Here is a 12,413-nt window from a genome sequence, read left to right as displayed (position 1 = left end):
TCTCTCTCTCCTTCCCTCCCTCCATCCCTCTCTCCTTCCTTCCTTCCTTCCTTCCTTCCTTCCTTCCTTCCTTCCTTCCTTCCTTCCTGTCTGTCTGTCTGTCTGTCTTTTATACTTTATTGAAAATACAAGATACACTCTCCCTCCAAAATACAACAATCAAATATGCAAAACCAGGATAGAGAAAAAAATGACAAATGCCCTCAACACACACATACACAAACACACACACACACACACACACGATACTCATGATTTTATGCTATATTCTTGTTTATTAAAAATACATATTTTGGGCTGGAGAGATGGCTCAGTGGTTAAGAACACTGACTGCTCTTTCAGAGGTCTTGAGGTCCTAAGTTCAGTTCCCAGCAGCCACATGGTGGCTCACAGCCATCTGTAATGGGACCTGATGCCCTCCTCTGGTGTGTCTGAGGACAGCTGCAGTGTACTCATATACATAAAATAAATAAATCTTTTAAAAAGAGAGAAAATACATATTTTTCTCTCTTACAATACATCCTGACCACAGTTTCTCCTCCCTCCACTTCTCCATCCACATCCACTCTTCACAAGATGCACTCTCCCTCTGTTTCCTTTAAAAAAAAAAGAGCAGGCCTCCAAAAGACAGCAAATATGAAAACAAAACAGGACACAATAAGAAAAGACAAATGCCCTCAAGGCAATCTAGTAGAAGGAAACAAGTCTCAAGGGCAGGCCAAAGAATCAGAGATACCCGTGCTCCCCCTGTTAGGAGTTGCACAAAGTCACCAAAGTAACAGCCATAACATACACAGAGGACCTGGTGTAGACCCATGCAGACCCTGTGGTTGCTGCGTTGGTCTCTGTGAGCCCAATGAGCCCTGCTCAGTTGATTCAGTGGGCCATGTTCTCCTGGTATCCTCCATCATTTCTGATTCCTCCCCCTCTTTCAAGAGCTCCCTGAGCTCCAACAGGAAAGGAGCAATGGAGACATCCTGTTGAAACTTTCTCTCCACATAATATCTGGCTGTGAGTCTCTGCACCACCTGCTCTCCCCTCCAGCCAGAGGAGGCCATTCTGATGAAAGAAGGCCCCAATCTTCTAATTTCATTCTCAGGTCTTGAACTGTTGTATTCATTTCCTTTAACTGTCTGTTTGTTTCTCTTGGTTTTCTTTGAGTGATGTATTCATTCCCTCTGATTATTTGTTTGTGATTTCCTGGATTTCTTTGAGGATGTATTGATTTCCTTTTAAGGACCTTTGTCATCTTTGTATAGCTGGTTTTAAGATCTTTTTTCTTGGAGTTTGGCTATCTTGGAATATTCAGGACCTGCTATAGTGGGCTAGCTGGGCACTGGTGGAGACATTTCACTTGCTGTTATTGATTGTGTTCTTACACCGGTGTTTACATGTCTAGGTGTCTGCGTTCTAGGGGCTGATTTCGGGTTTGTGTTTATTGTGTTTTTTGTTCTTTGGTTTGTTTCCTCTCTGGACTTTAGTGGTTGGGAATGTGTTGTTTGTTTTACTAGCCTGCTCTGCTGGTGTGTGCATATGGGGCAGGATGCTTGCTGGTGTGGAGGCTGGAGGAAAGGGGATGATGTAATCTTGGGGATCCACAGGAGGCATAAACTGAGGTAGGGGGACTAATACTGGCATTCTGTAACAGTGCTATTGCTTAGAAGTATTTATTTGAGGGAACAGAGAGTGTGAAGATCCCCAGGCAACCTCTCTGGTTTATTTTCTACCCTATGAAAAGATATCAGTAAGGTTGGCTTTATGCAACCTGGAAGAACCTGAGCATGCAAGCCCCCTGGTTTTGAAACATCTCCACTGTGAAAAATAAATATCTGCTATTTGAGCCACTCAACCTATGAGAAGCTGTAGCAACAGCCCTATTAGATTAGCATGCTCAGTATCTGTTTCGGTAAGCAGCATCTTTTCTCTTTGCAAGAAGATCTTGGCTACAAAGGCCAATGGTTCCTTGAAACGTCTATAGCCTCATCTGCCTGATTAAAGGCTAATTCCAATATTAATTAATCATTCCTCATTTCATTTCTTTTCAAACATTTTCATAGTGTAGATAATGAGGAGAAATCATCTCCTTTGAAAAGTCAGACAAGAACCAACATGGTAGAGAAATTAATCTAAAATTGTTGCAATTTAAACTATTAAGTGGGCTGATACTGGCAGTTTCATTTGGGAATTTAAGATTTCTGTTTCTCTAAAGACAGAAGAAAGCATTGGTTTACTGGACAGGCTTTTCAAAGTTAAAAAAGAAAATTAACTATTGTATTTCCTGTCTTCAAAGTAGTGCTTGTAGAATTAAGGCTTTATAGTTGAAAATTAGAAGTAGGTAATGAAATGCCAGTGTTAATGGGGACTTTCTGGCTTGCACAAATTCACACAGTTCCTCAGAAATAGATTTAGCTGGAGTAAGTTCCTGAAAGATTTCAGATGTACTCTGTTTGGTCATTGCTGTTCCTTGGCCTTGATGGTAAGTAATGTTGGCTCTGGGTGGGTATCAGACATCAAGAAGTCAAGAGCAAAGATAGGTAGGAGAATGTTAACTGAGTCATAGAGGTACAAAAAAACAAACAAACAAACAAACAAAACATCCCCCAAAAAACACTGCTTGAAGCAGGTACTGTAGATTAGAGAAATCTGGAAAGCAAACCCTGAATGGAAAGCCCTGGGAGAGCAAGCTGAGTAATTCATACCTTAGAAAGAGCAACTATAGCTTGTTTATTGTTTTTTTTTAACTTTTTGAACAGGGTGTCTTACTACATAGTTTTAGCTAGCCCTCTAACTTTGTATGTAGACCAAGCTGGTTTAAAACTTTGTAAGATCATTTTGCCTTTTTCCATTAAATAATGCTTGCTTTTCAATAAGAGCAACTGTGAATTCAAGAGAAATTTGGTTGGAAGGTTTATGGACTTGGTCCTTATCATATTGTGTTTGAATTGCTTATTAGCCATTTATGTGGAGGTCTCAGGTAGTCAATGGAACAAGTTAGTAGAAGTGTGAACTAGAGATATAGCACACATAATATTTCAAAGTGCTGGCTTGACCAAAGTTATGTGAAAGGGAAAAAAGGAATACTGTAAAACAGACTGAGATGAAAATTCCAGTGAGATAAAAATACATGTAAGTGCATACAGTGTTCAAGAAACCAAGGGAAGAGTAGATAATATCAAAAATGGGATAATTGTTCATAGTATGTCTTACTGTGAGCTAAAGAAAAATAATTTTAGAAGAATAAGTATCTAATCATTTGACTGCATGAGGATTGTTAATGATTTTGACAGAATTCTTATCTCTAGAGATCTATAGGAAGAAAATAGATCAGTGTGAGCTCAGTTTATAAAAAAGTAGTCTGAAAATAATGGCTATTGACTTATAAAAGAGATTTTGCTGTGAAGGAGTGATATCAAATGGAGAAGTGAGGTGGCACAAAACTGTTTATATGTTGGACACGCCTATTGGTTGTTGAAGATGGTTCTACAGAGAAGAAAACTGACATAAGACCCAAGAACAAAATTCTAGATGGAGAGATATAGTCAGATGAAATGGGACTATTGCTAGTATGACGTTGTAGGGAGGGGCAAATGTAGACAAGTAGAGAAATAAAAGTCCAAACATGGGATTACAGATAGTTGAGTGATGTGGGAATAAAACCAAGTTTTCCAAAGTAAAATAAAGATAGTAGGTTTCAACAGTGGCCACAAAGATAAGAAGTTTATTGTTGACATTTGCAAGTTTGAGGATTGACTAAATGATGATGAAATCCAGATGGCAATTTAAAAGACTTTCAGTGGTATGTCTGTATTGGAAAACTTTAAAAGGCAGTAGTGGGGGTAGCCATATAAGAACATGATGGGTTCTTTTACTTCATTTCAGTTGAGTGAAGTACGTTTTAAATATCACTTGCTATTGAGATAATTATCAGAGACAGTATCTAGAAACCCATTACACAACTCCCTAGATTCCCTCAATTGTAGCATCCCATAATTACATAATACAATTTGGATATTGATATTTACAGAAAACATTAATTCTACCTGGAGTTCTTCAGTATCACCTACATTTGCCTCTGCATATGCATATGGATTTCTGAGTAGTTTCCTTGTTTTTTATGCTAATTCATTGATAATTCTTTCCTGTATCATGAAGTTTAGTTGGCTTGATAACTTTGTAGTGCTAACTTGCCATGGTTTTTTGTTTTGTTTTCCAGATAGCTAACGTCATTTTTCCCAAATTGTTATTTGTCATCCATCTATTATCACTGACAGTATTTACTTGAGTCTTTTGTATATTTTTAAGGCAGACAATGTGATTTTTATTTTTGAACTTTAACAATTCTCTAGCATTTACGTGCTTTTCATGTTTCTTTTAAGATCTTTTTATTAATTCTTTGAAAATTTCATAGAAGGTATTTTGGTTATATTTACCCTCCCCAGATCCCTTCCTACATCTGTACCAACCCAACATTATGACATATTTTTCTATTTTTTCAATCCATCTAGTACAGTTTGAGTTCCTGTGGAATTTGTCCTAAGGTGAGGTTGACCTACCAGGATCACATCATTAAAGACAATTTACCCTCCTTCTAGCAGCTAATGCCATTAGCTGCTCATCTATGAGTGTGACTGTGTGGTCACCTTTCCTTTCTCCATGCTGAAATGTTGTCTAGCTTGAGCCTGTACAGTCCGTTTTCATGCTGTCACAATCCCTGCAACTTCATATATGCAGCCCATTTGCATCTGGAAAGCACTGTTTCTTTGAATGTATCCACAATTTCTGGCTCTTAGTATCCTTTCCTGAGCTTTGGAGTAAGGGGGCTGCTAAAGATGTCCCATTTAAGGCTGAGTATTTTTTAGTGTCTTGCTCCTTTCAGTGTGGCCAGTTGTGGTTCTCTGTGTTAATTACTGTCAGCTACAATAAGGAACTTATCTGATGATTCACCACATATCTAGCACCAGCTAAGCTAGCCAATAGGAATGAATAATGGCTTGGTCTCTCCAAGCTCTAGTCTCAAATATGTGTTATTTTCAGCAGTAGGGTCTAACTGCCAGCTTCTGTACTATAGCCAAGAATAATGGCAATAATCTGTAATGACTTAACTTTTTCTTTTTCTATGGAAGCCACTATTTCAGAATCTTCTCTAAGCAGTCTAGATTCCCAAGAATAATAACGGACAGATATGTAGTTTGCAAGAATTTTTTCCAAGTCTCTAGTCATTCTCTTCATATGGTCTTTCATAAGAAACAAACAAAAAAGACACCTTTTAAAATTGAGTATTTGAGAAATATTTTTCTGCTTCTTTCTGGTTTCCATGGTTTCAGATGAGTAATCTACTGTCATTCAAATTGATGTTCCTTTATGAGTAATGTGTGGTATCTCTCCAGCTCCTTGTAAGATTTATTTTTTGTCTTTTTTTTTCAGAATTTTAATTGTTTTATGTGTCACAGATGATTTCTTTGGGTTTATCCCATTCAGAGTTAGCTTCCGGAATCTGTAGGAGGTATAATTTTAATCAAATTCGAGGAGCTTACGCTGACTTCCACACACATTTTTTTTTTTCAGCCCTATTTTCCTCGTCATCTTCTAAGGCTCCTATGACTTGAAAGTTCAGTCTTATACTGGTTTGGTGCCTGTTCTTTTTTGTAGTTTCTGTTCAGATTTTTACATTTGATTCTTCTTTTCTCATGTATACTGTTGCTACCCTGTGCGATCTCTCGTGTACTATTAAAATTTGATTTAAAATATTGTAGTATGAATTTCTAGGATTCCCATTGGGTTCTTTCTTCTAATTATCTGAAATTTCACTATATTTTCATTTGTGTCAAAAGGATAAATAAATGCTGCTAAATGTTTTTATAATGGGTGGTTTAAAATCCTTGCAGATAATGCTAAATTAATACAGTATTAACATGGCCTAAATACTCATTACTTTATTTTAAAATTTCTCTACTTTGTATGACACTTGAATATTTTGAAATATGCCCTGTATATCTTTATTAATATATTCCTAAGATAGAGTTCTACTAAGATCTCTTTCATTGAATAGATATTCAATAAGCAAAGACAGGGTATGGTGATCCTGTTCTACTTAGTGTATTATGATTTTATTTACAGTTTAGTTTTCCTCCATAGCTTCCATCTTTTAAAATATACTTTATTTAAAATAAAACTGTATCATTTCCCCATTTCCTATCCTCCTTTCAACCCCTCCCATGCTCTCCTATCTTGCTCTCAATGACCAATTTCTCTATGACTCTTATTGTTATATATTTATATCTACATCATAAACTTACACATGTGGTCTTCTGAGTCCATCTTTGTTGTTTGTGTGCATATTACTTTAGAGCTGACTATTTTGTATTATATAACCAATTAGGGGACTCATCCCAAAGATGACTAGCACTTTTTCAGTACTGCCTTAGTTCTTTGTCTATGGCTGGGAATTCATGAAATTTTCCACATGGATTCCTAAATAAGTCTTGAACAATGGCATCTTAGATTTTAGATCAGTGTTGTTTTGGTCAGCATGGCCCATGAAATATTTCAGGCTCTCTAATTGTACTTATGGATGAAGGAGAGATTTTTGAAGGCAAATAGCTAACAATAATTTTCTTAGGAAAGCCTTTCTCATTATTTCTACCCATTTACTCTATCATTACCTGGCAGGAAAAAGAATGCAATCTCAGGTCTGTTTGTTCCTTTTATGGGGACAAATATTTGTCAGGCAGAAAGTAGTATCTTCTTGCTTGGTTTAACCTGATTTTCTGATGTCTCTTAAAGGAGTATATGAGAATTGTAGAGACAGGCATTGTAGACCTCTGTGTTAGAGTGGATGGTCCCGGCCAGTGCTGTAAGAGTGCTTTGAGTTTCTAGGGGATCAAAGCTTTGGTAGGATGGACAAAGAATACATCCCTTGACTGATTATTGGGAGACAGATGCTTAATCACTCTTCCTTACTTTGCTGTTTGTGTCAAGATCACCTGATATTGTTAAAGGTTTTGGCATATCTTGCAACAAGAAATTAGCCTGCTAGTTGTTCAGCAAGGGATTAGGAACTGATGAGCCTGTATCCCATATTTGTTGGGACCAAGAAGTACTAAGATATCATGTCTCTTCTCTAGTCCTTTTTATAGGCAGCTGTAAGGAGCATTTTGGGTTGCCTCGACATAGTTCCATAGTTTGGGGTTGCATTTTGTGCAGAGGAGTAAGTAGATGTGCTTCTATACTTTTTATTTACACAGGAGGCCTGTTACATAGTAATTGTACAAAAACACTGTTCTTCATTGTAACATTTTAATATATTTGCATAATATGGGTTCACTGCCCGAGTCTTTCTGTCTCCTTTCCTAATTCTGGTACTTATCATTTTCTCAAATAGTCACACTGCTATTTTCATGTATTTTTGTTTTAACTTAGATTCCACATTTGAGAGGAAGCATGTGTCATTGACTTTCAGAATCTGGCTTATTTTGTTTATCACGATGATTCCAAGTTCTGTCTATTATTCTGCACATGATATGATTTCAATCATTATGGAAGAATGCTTCATTGGGTGTACCTCACTTTAATTATCCATTCATATATTGACAGACAGCTATATCAGTTCTTTATCTTGACTACTATGAGTACTATAGTAATGTATATGGATACCATTAATGTTTACTAGCATTTATTCCTTTGGATATATACACCAAAGTGATATAATTGGATTCAAAGGTAGTTGTAGTTTTAGTATATTTTATAGTAGCTATAATAATTCATATTCCTATAAGTATAGTTTGGGGCTTCCTTTTCACTTCCTCCTAACCAGGATTGTTGTTAATTTGTTCTTTATGGGTTTTACTTGATTATTTCTTTTATTTTACAGATTTCGGATTTAGCTTATTCTTGATTTTATGACATTAAAATCCCTCTGTGAGTTATTTATTTGTACTCTATCTGATACTTATTATTCTATATCCTTGTAGCTCTGAAATTATATATTAAAATTGCCATTTAAGTACCCCAAAGGATCTAATAAGGTGTGTTTGGTTTTCATTTAATACTAGGAATGTTTATATTTTCTTCCTGTTTACATCAACAGTGTACTGATTGCTCAAAAGTAAATTTTTAATTTTCCAAGTTTATGTAATTTCTTTTGCTGTTTCTAACTTTATTCTATTATGATGTATATAAAAACTTATTTGAGTTTTTCTAGTTATTAACACTTATTTTATGATTTAAAATGCAGTCTACTTTTGTATAACTTTCTTTTGCTGCTGAGAAAATACATTCTTCAAGTGTTGAATGCAATGAATGAATTAGTGAATGAATGAAGTCCGTTATGTACCTTTGGTAAGATAACAACTTCAGTTATCATTCCTTAGGTGCTAACTGCCTTTGTGTGTTTGTGATGGCCTCTGTCACTGCCTTGGAACTCACCACATAGACTAGGCTAGTTGGCTAGGTGGTCATATGCATCATGCCCAGCTTTATGTTTGTAGGTTCTAAGAGCCAAGTCTTTATGGTTGCCAGGAAAGCACTTTACCAATGGAGCAATCTTTTTAGCCTTGATCCTTATAGTTACCCATTCCCTTTATTAAGATATGATGTCTTTTAAAAGTAAAAGATTTATTTTCTTTGTAGTTATATCTAGTTGTGTTCGTGCGTGTGTGTGTGCGTGTGCATGTTTGTGTGTGCAGGCACTCATGTAGGTCACATTTTTTAGATACTTCTTGAATTACAGGTAACTGTTACCCTCCTGATGTAGGTGATGGAACTGAACTCAGGTCCTCTGGGAGAGAAGTACCTATTCTTAATCACCGAGCCATCTTTCCAGACCCTCGGGTGACCTTCTTATCACCTCTGATTAATTTTGTGTTGAAGTCTATTTTACCAGTGACACATGAACCTACTATTCCTGCTTATACTTGATGTATTCTTTTACAATCAGGACACATTTATTTGTGATCCTTTGTTTTTTTCAAACAAAAAATAGTTGGATCTTGTTTTGAGTGCATCCTGTTAGTCTGCAGTATTGTAGACATTGGAGACTATTTCCATTTAGGAGTATTGATGAGAAGGAGCTAGCTGCTTATTCATCGACTTCTTGCCTGGCTGTCTCAAATTCATTATCCTCTCCCCCCCTTTTTTTTTACTTTTTAAAATTATTTTATTCTTAATTATATGTTTGTGTCTGTGAATGAGTATGTGCACATTAAGTGCAGATGTTTGTGAAGGTCAGAAGACGGCCTCAGATACCTGTTACTGGAGTTACAGGCAGTTGTAATCATCCTGATGTGGTTGCTAGGAACTGAAATTGGGTCTTTTGCAAAAGTAATACGTACCCTTAATCAGTTAGCCATCTCTCCAGCCCACTAGTACATTTTTGAAATGTAACATATCATATAACCACTTCTAGAACTGTCTCTAGAGCTTGTCGCTTCAATGGTTCAGAGTCTTAGCCTCTGGAAACACTTCCAGAACCTTGCTCATAGCAACCATCCTAACATGCCTTTGAAAGAATTCAGAGGCACTTCAGATCTGCCTTTGCTGATAGAGTGTGCCTCTTTGGCATGGCAGCCATGTGCGTTTTAGCAGAGCAGCTGCTAATGCGAGTCCACAAGTTCTCAGGACCTTCTGTAGTTTTGTATCCAGGAGAGATCGAAGCAGAAGACACTTATACAACATCCACGCTGGCCAACTCTTGCAAAGTCCAACAGAACTCAGTCCTAGATGAAAACTTTTCTTCTAAGGGCAGCAGATGGAAATCAGGCACTAATCAAGACTCAGACAGTCCCTTCTGAATTTCACCCACAAGAATTTCTTGATTAATGGTCACTTCCCCTCTGCTGGCCACTGAACGAAGCTTGATGACACCTTCATTCTGTTCTTGTTTACCAACAGTGACCATCAGAGGAATGTCTGTTTTCTCACAATAGTGCAGCTGGGTTAGAGTTTGGGGTTGTTTTATAAAGCATCTCTGCCTTGATCCCTGCATCCCAAAGTTCTGCAATTATCTTCAAATGTTCTCAAAGAAAGTTGTTCTGGGGCGTGTCCACAAACACTTGGGTCTCTGTGGTTCGAACCTTCTCACCAGAAATCTTCATCTTCTGCTCCACAAGGTAGAAGATTCTCTCTACTCCAATGATCAATCCCACATAAGGCACATTATGACCCTTGGGATCAAACTGGGCTACCAGCCTGTTATAGCACCTGCCAGCAGCCACACTTCCCACACTCAGTCTCTTTTCTGGCCTGAGCTGGAGACTCAAGCAGTACTGCTTCATAAACCACTCTTGTATAACAGTCCAGGCCCTAGTCCAGACTCAGATCAAAGGAGATCTTATCAGCAATTCCAAATAAACTCAGGTATTCAAAGAGCAGCATCTGGTCCTCTAGGCCCTGCAAGGCCAGCTAGCTTTGGGATAATTTGGGATCCTTGAACATCTCCTCTACCAGGGATATTGGATGTAGTCCCCAATTCAACTGGCCACCTCAGGTTCTAGTCCTTTCTTTGCCATCATCTCATGCCTCATGTCTTCCCAAGACATCTTGTCTAGTTTGTCCATTGAGGAGCAAATGATACAGAGCTTGCTTTCAGGAACATCACAGACAGAAAATATCCTGTCTACAACCTGACAATCATTTACCATAATGAGAAAGTCCTCCAGTTTCAGTCCACTTAGGACTTCACACATGATCTTCAGACACTGCATCAGAGATCATTGAGTCAAACTCACTAGCAGTGTCAAAATCACACTGACAGAACACCCTGTAGCCCTGAGCTATGACTGGGCTCTCGCACCTCCGCACCTTTCTAACTTTCTAACTTGATATCTTCTTCAATTTTTTCATGGCAAGATAGTGAACAAAAGGGACAGTAACTTTCCATATTGATCCTTCAAATCATATGTGAGCCCGAGGTTGTCTTCATACCTCTTAGTGAGCATTTCTTTTAGCTCAAATGCTGGCATATCCAACCTCTTTGCCCCATGACTTTTAAAACATCTTATCAAGAATTTTCTCCTTCACAACCATCTGTTGAGGACTTAAATCCCTGGTGCCCTTTGGAACCGTGATGATAAAATTCAGTTTTTCTTGATGTGGTTTCAGTTGTTCAGATGTTAACACTGCCTTTTCGACCTTTCATCCCAATAGTTGGAAACAGAGGCAGGCAGATCACTATGAGTTGAAGGCCAGCTGGTCTACATAGTGAGCTCCAGGCAGCCAGTTCTACACACTTAGATCACATGAAAAAAAAAAAGAAAAAAAGGGAAGAAAGGAAGAAAGGAAGTAAGAAAGGGAGGAAGAAAGGGAGGGAGGGAGGGAGGGAGGGAGGGAAGGAGGAAAAGCCTTTTCCCCCTTTTTAATCTTGTAACTTCCCTAGTTTACTCAGTTGGACATGCTTGATTCATTCCAAGCTTTCATTTATTAATTTCTTTATTTCACCTATACTTTCCTGACCATTCCTGCTTGCTGTTCTCTTTCTTATCTGTATGTAAGATTCCTTCAGTTGTCTTCTATACTGCTGGGTTAGTGGTGATAAATTGATGAAGTTACTGGTCATCTAGGAAGGTCTTTCTTTTTCTAACCACTCATACCTTTATCGAGCCCCATCACTATTGTTTTATTTCAAATTAGTAGTGAGCAATTCATGAACCTGCTGAGTGTCTTCAAACTGCAAATTTGCCATATCCATCCAGATTGTGTTTTAAGTATGAAGAAAGAAGCTACAAGCAAGAGGACAGATAAGTGAGGTCTTAAGTAGAGCTAAGAGCACATGCCTCAGGGCAGAGAAGAGCAAAGGGAAGGGAGGAGAAAAGTCATCAACTCAGAAAGAGCTTGAGGTAGAGTAGAGGAACTTAGAGAGCTTTCTTCTTTCAGGTTCCTAATTTATTTTGCATTCACGAAATAGATCCCAGAGTTTTATATCCATAGGTATGCATCCCAGTTATGTTATTTACTAGCAGAGAGAACTCTGAAAATCCTTTTCTCTTTGCATATATAAGTTCAAAATATTGCCGTGGTGATTAATTGAAATTATTTAATATTTGAGAATTTCCTAGACTAGACTATTAAGAGGTATCTGTTGTGACATACAACATTTCATGCGAGTTTTTCTGTTTGTAAATTATGTTGTGTTTAGAAATGTTTTCATAAGATATAATTTGATCTTGTTCTTTTCCATCTCTCAATTCTTCCCAAATGTCTTATTCTCTCAAACAAAAGCAAAACATAAAATCAAAACAAACAAAAAGACAGTATATTCAAACAAAACAGAAAACATACAGAAGAAAATGGAATCCATTTGTGTTGGCTATCTACATTCTTTTTTTTTTTTTAGATATTTTCTTTATTTACATTTCAAATGCTATCCCGAAAGTTCCCTATACCCTCCCCCCTGCCCTGCTCCCCTACCCACCCACTCC

General features: G+C 37.5%; 1 protein-coding gene and 1 pseudogene across 5 annotated transcripts in view; one reads left to right on the top strand and one right to left on the bottom strand.

Moving 5' to 3' along the window:
* Fgf13 (fibroblast growth factor 13) overlaps window positions 1–12,413 on the top strand; it is a 507,713-nt gene that overhangs the window by 362,489 nt on the left and 132,811 nt on the right. The window lies entirely within an intron of this gene.
* Window positions 9,717–11,100, bottom strand: LOC110313470 (annotated as a pseudogene). The gene is made up of 2 exons (XR_002380111.2): window positions 10,938–11,100; window positions 9,717–10,740 (listed from the first exon to the last, which is right to left on the bottom strand). The product of XR_002380111.2 is annotated as a probable histidine--tRNA ligase, mitochondrial (transcript).

This window comes from Mus pahari, chromosome X (genome assembly GCF_900095145.1).
Source record: "Mus pahari chromosome X, PAHARI_EIJ_v1.1, whole genome shotgun sequence".
NCBI lineage: Eukaryota > Metazoa > Chordata > Mammalia > Rodentia > Muridae > Mus > Mus pahari.
The sequence above is the reverse complement of the archived record's forward strand: the minus strand, read 5'-3'. Positions and strand labels throughout refer to the sequence as shown.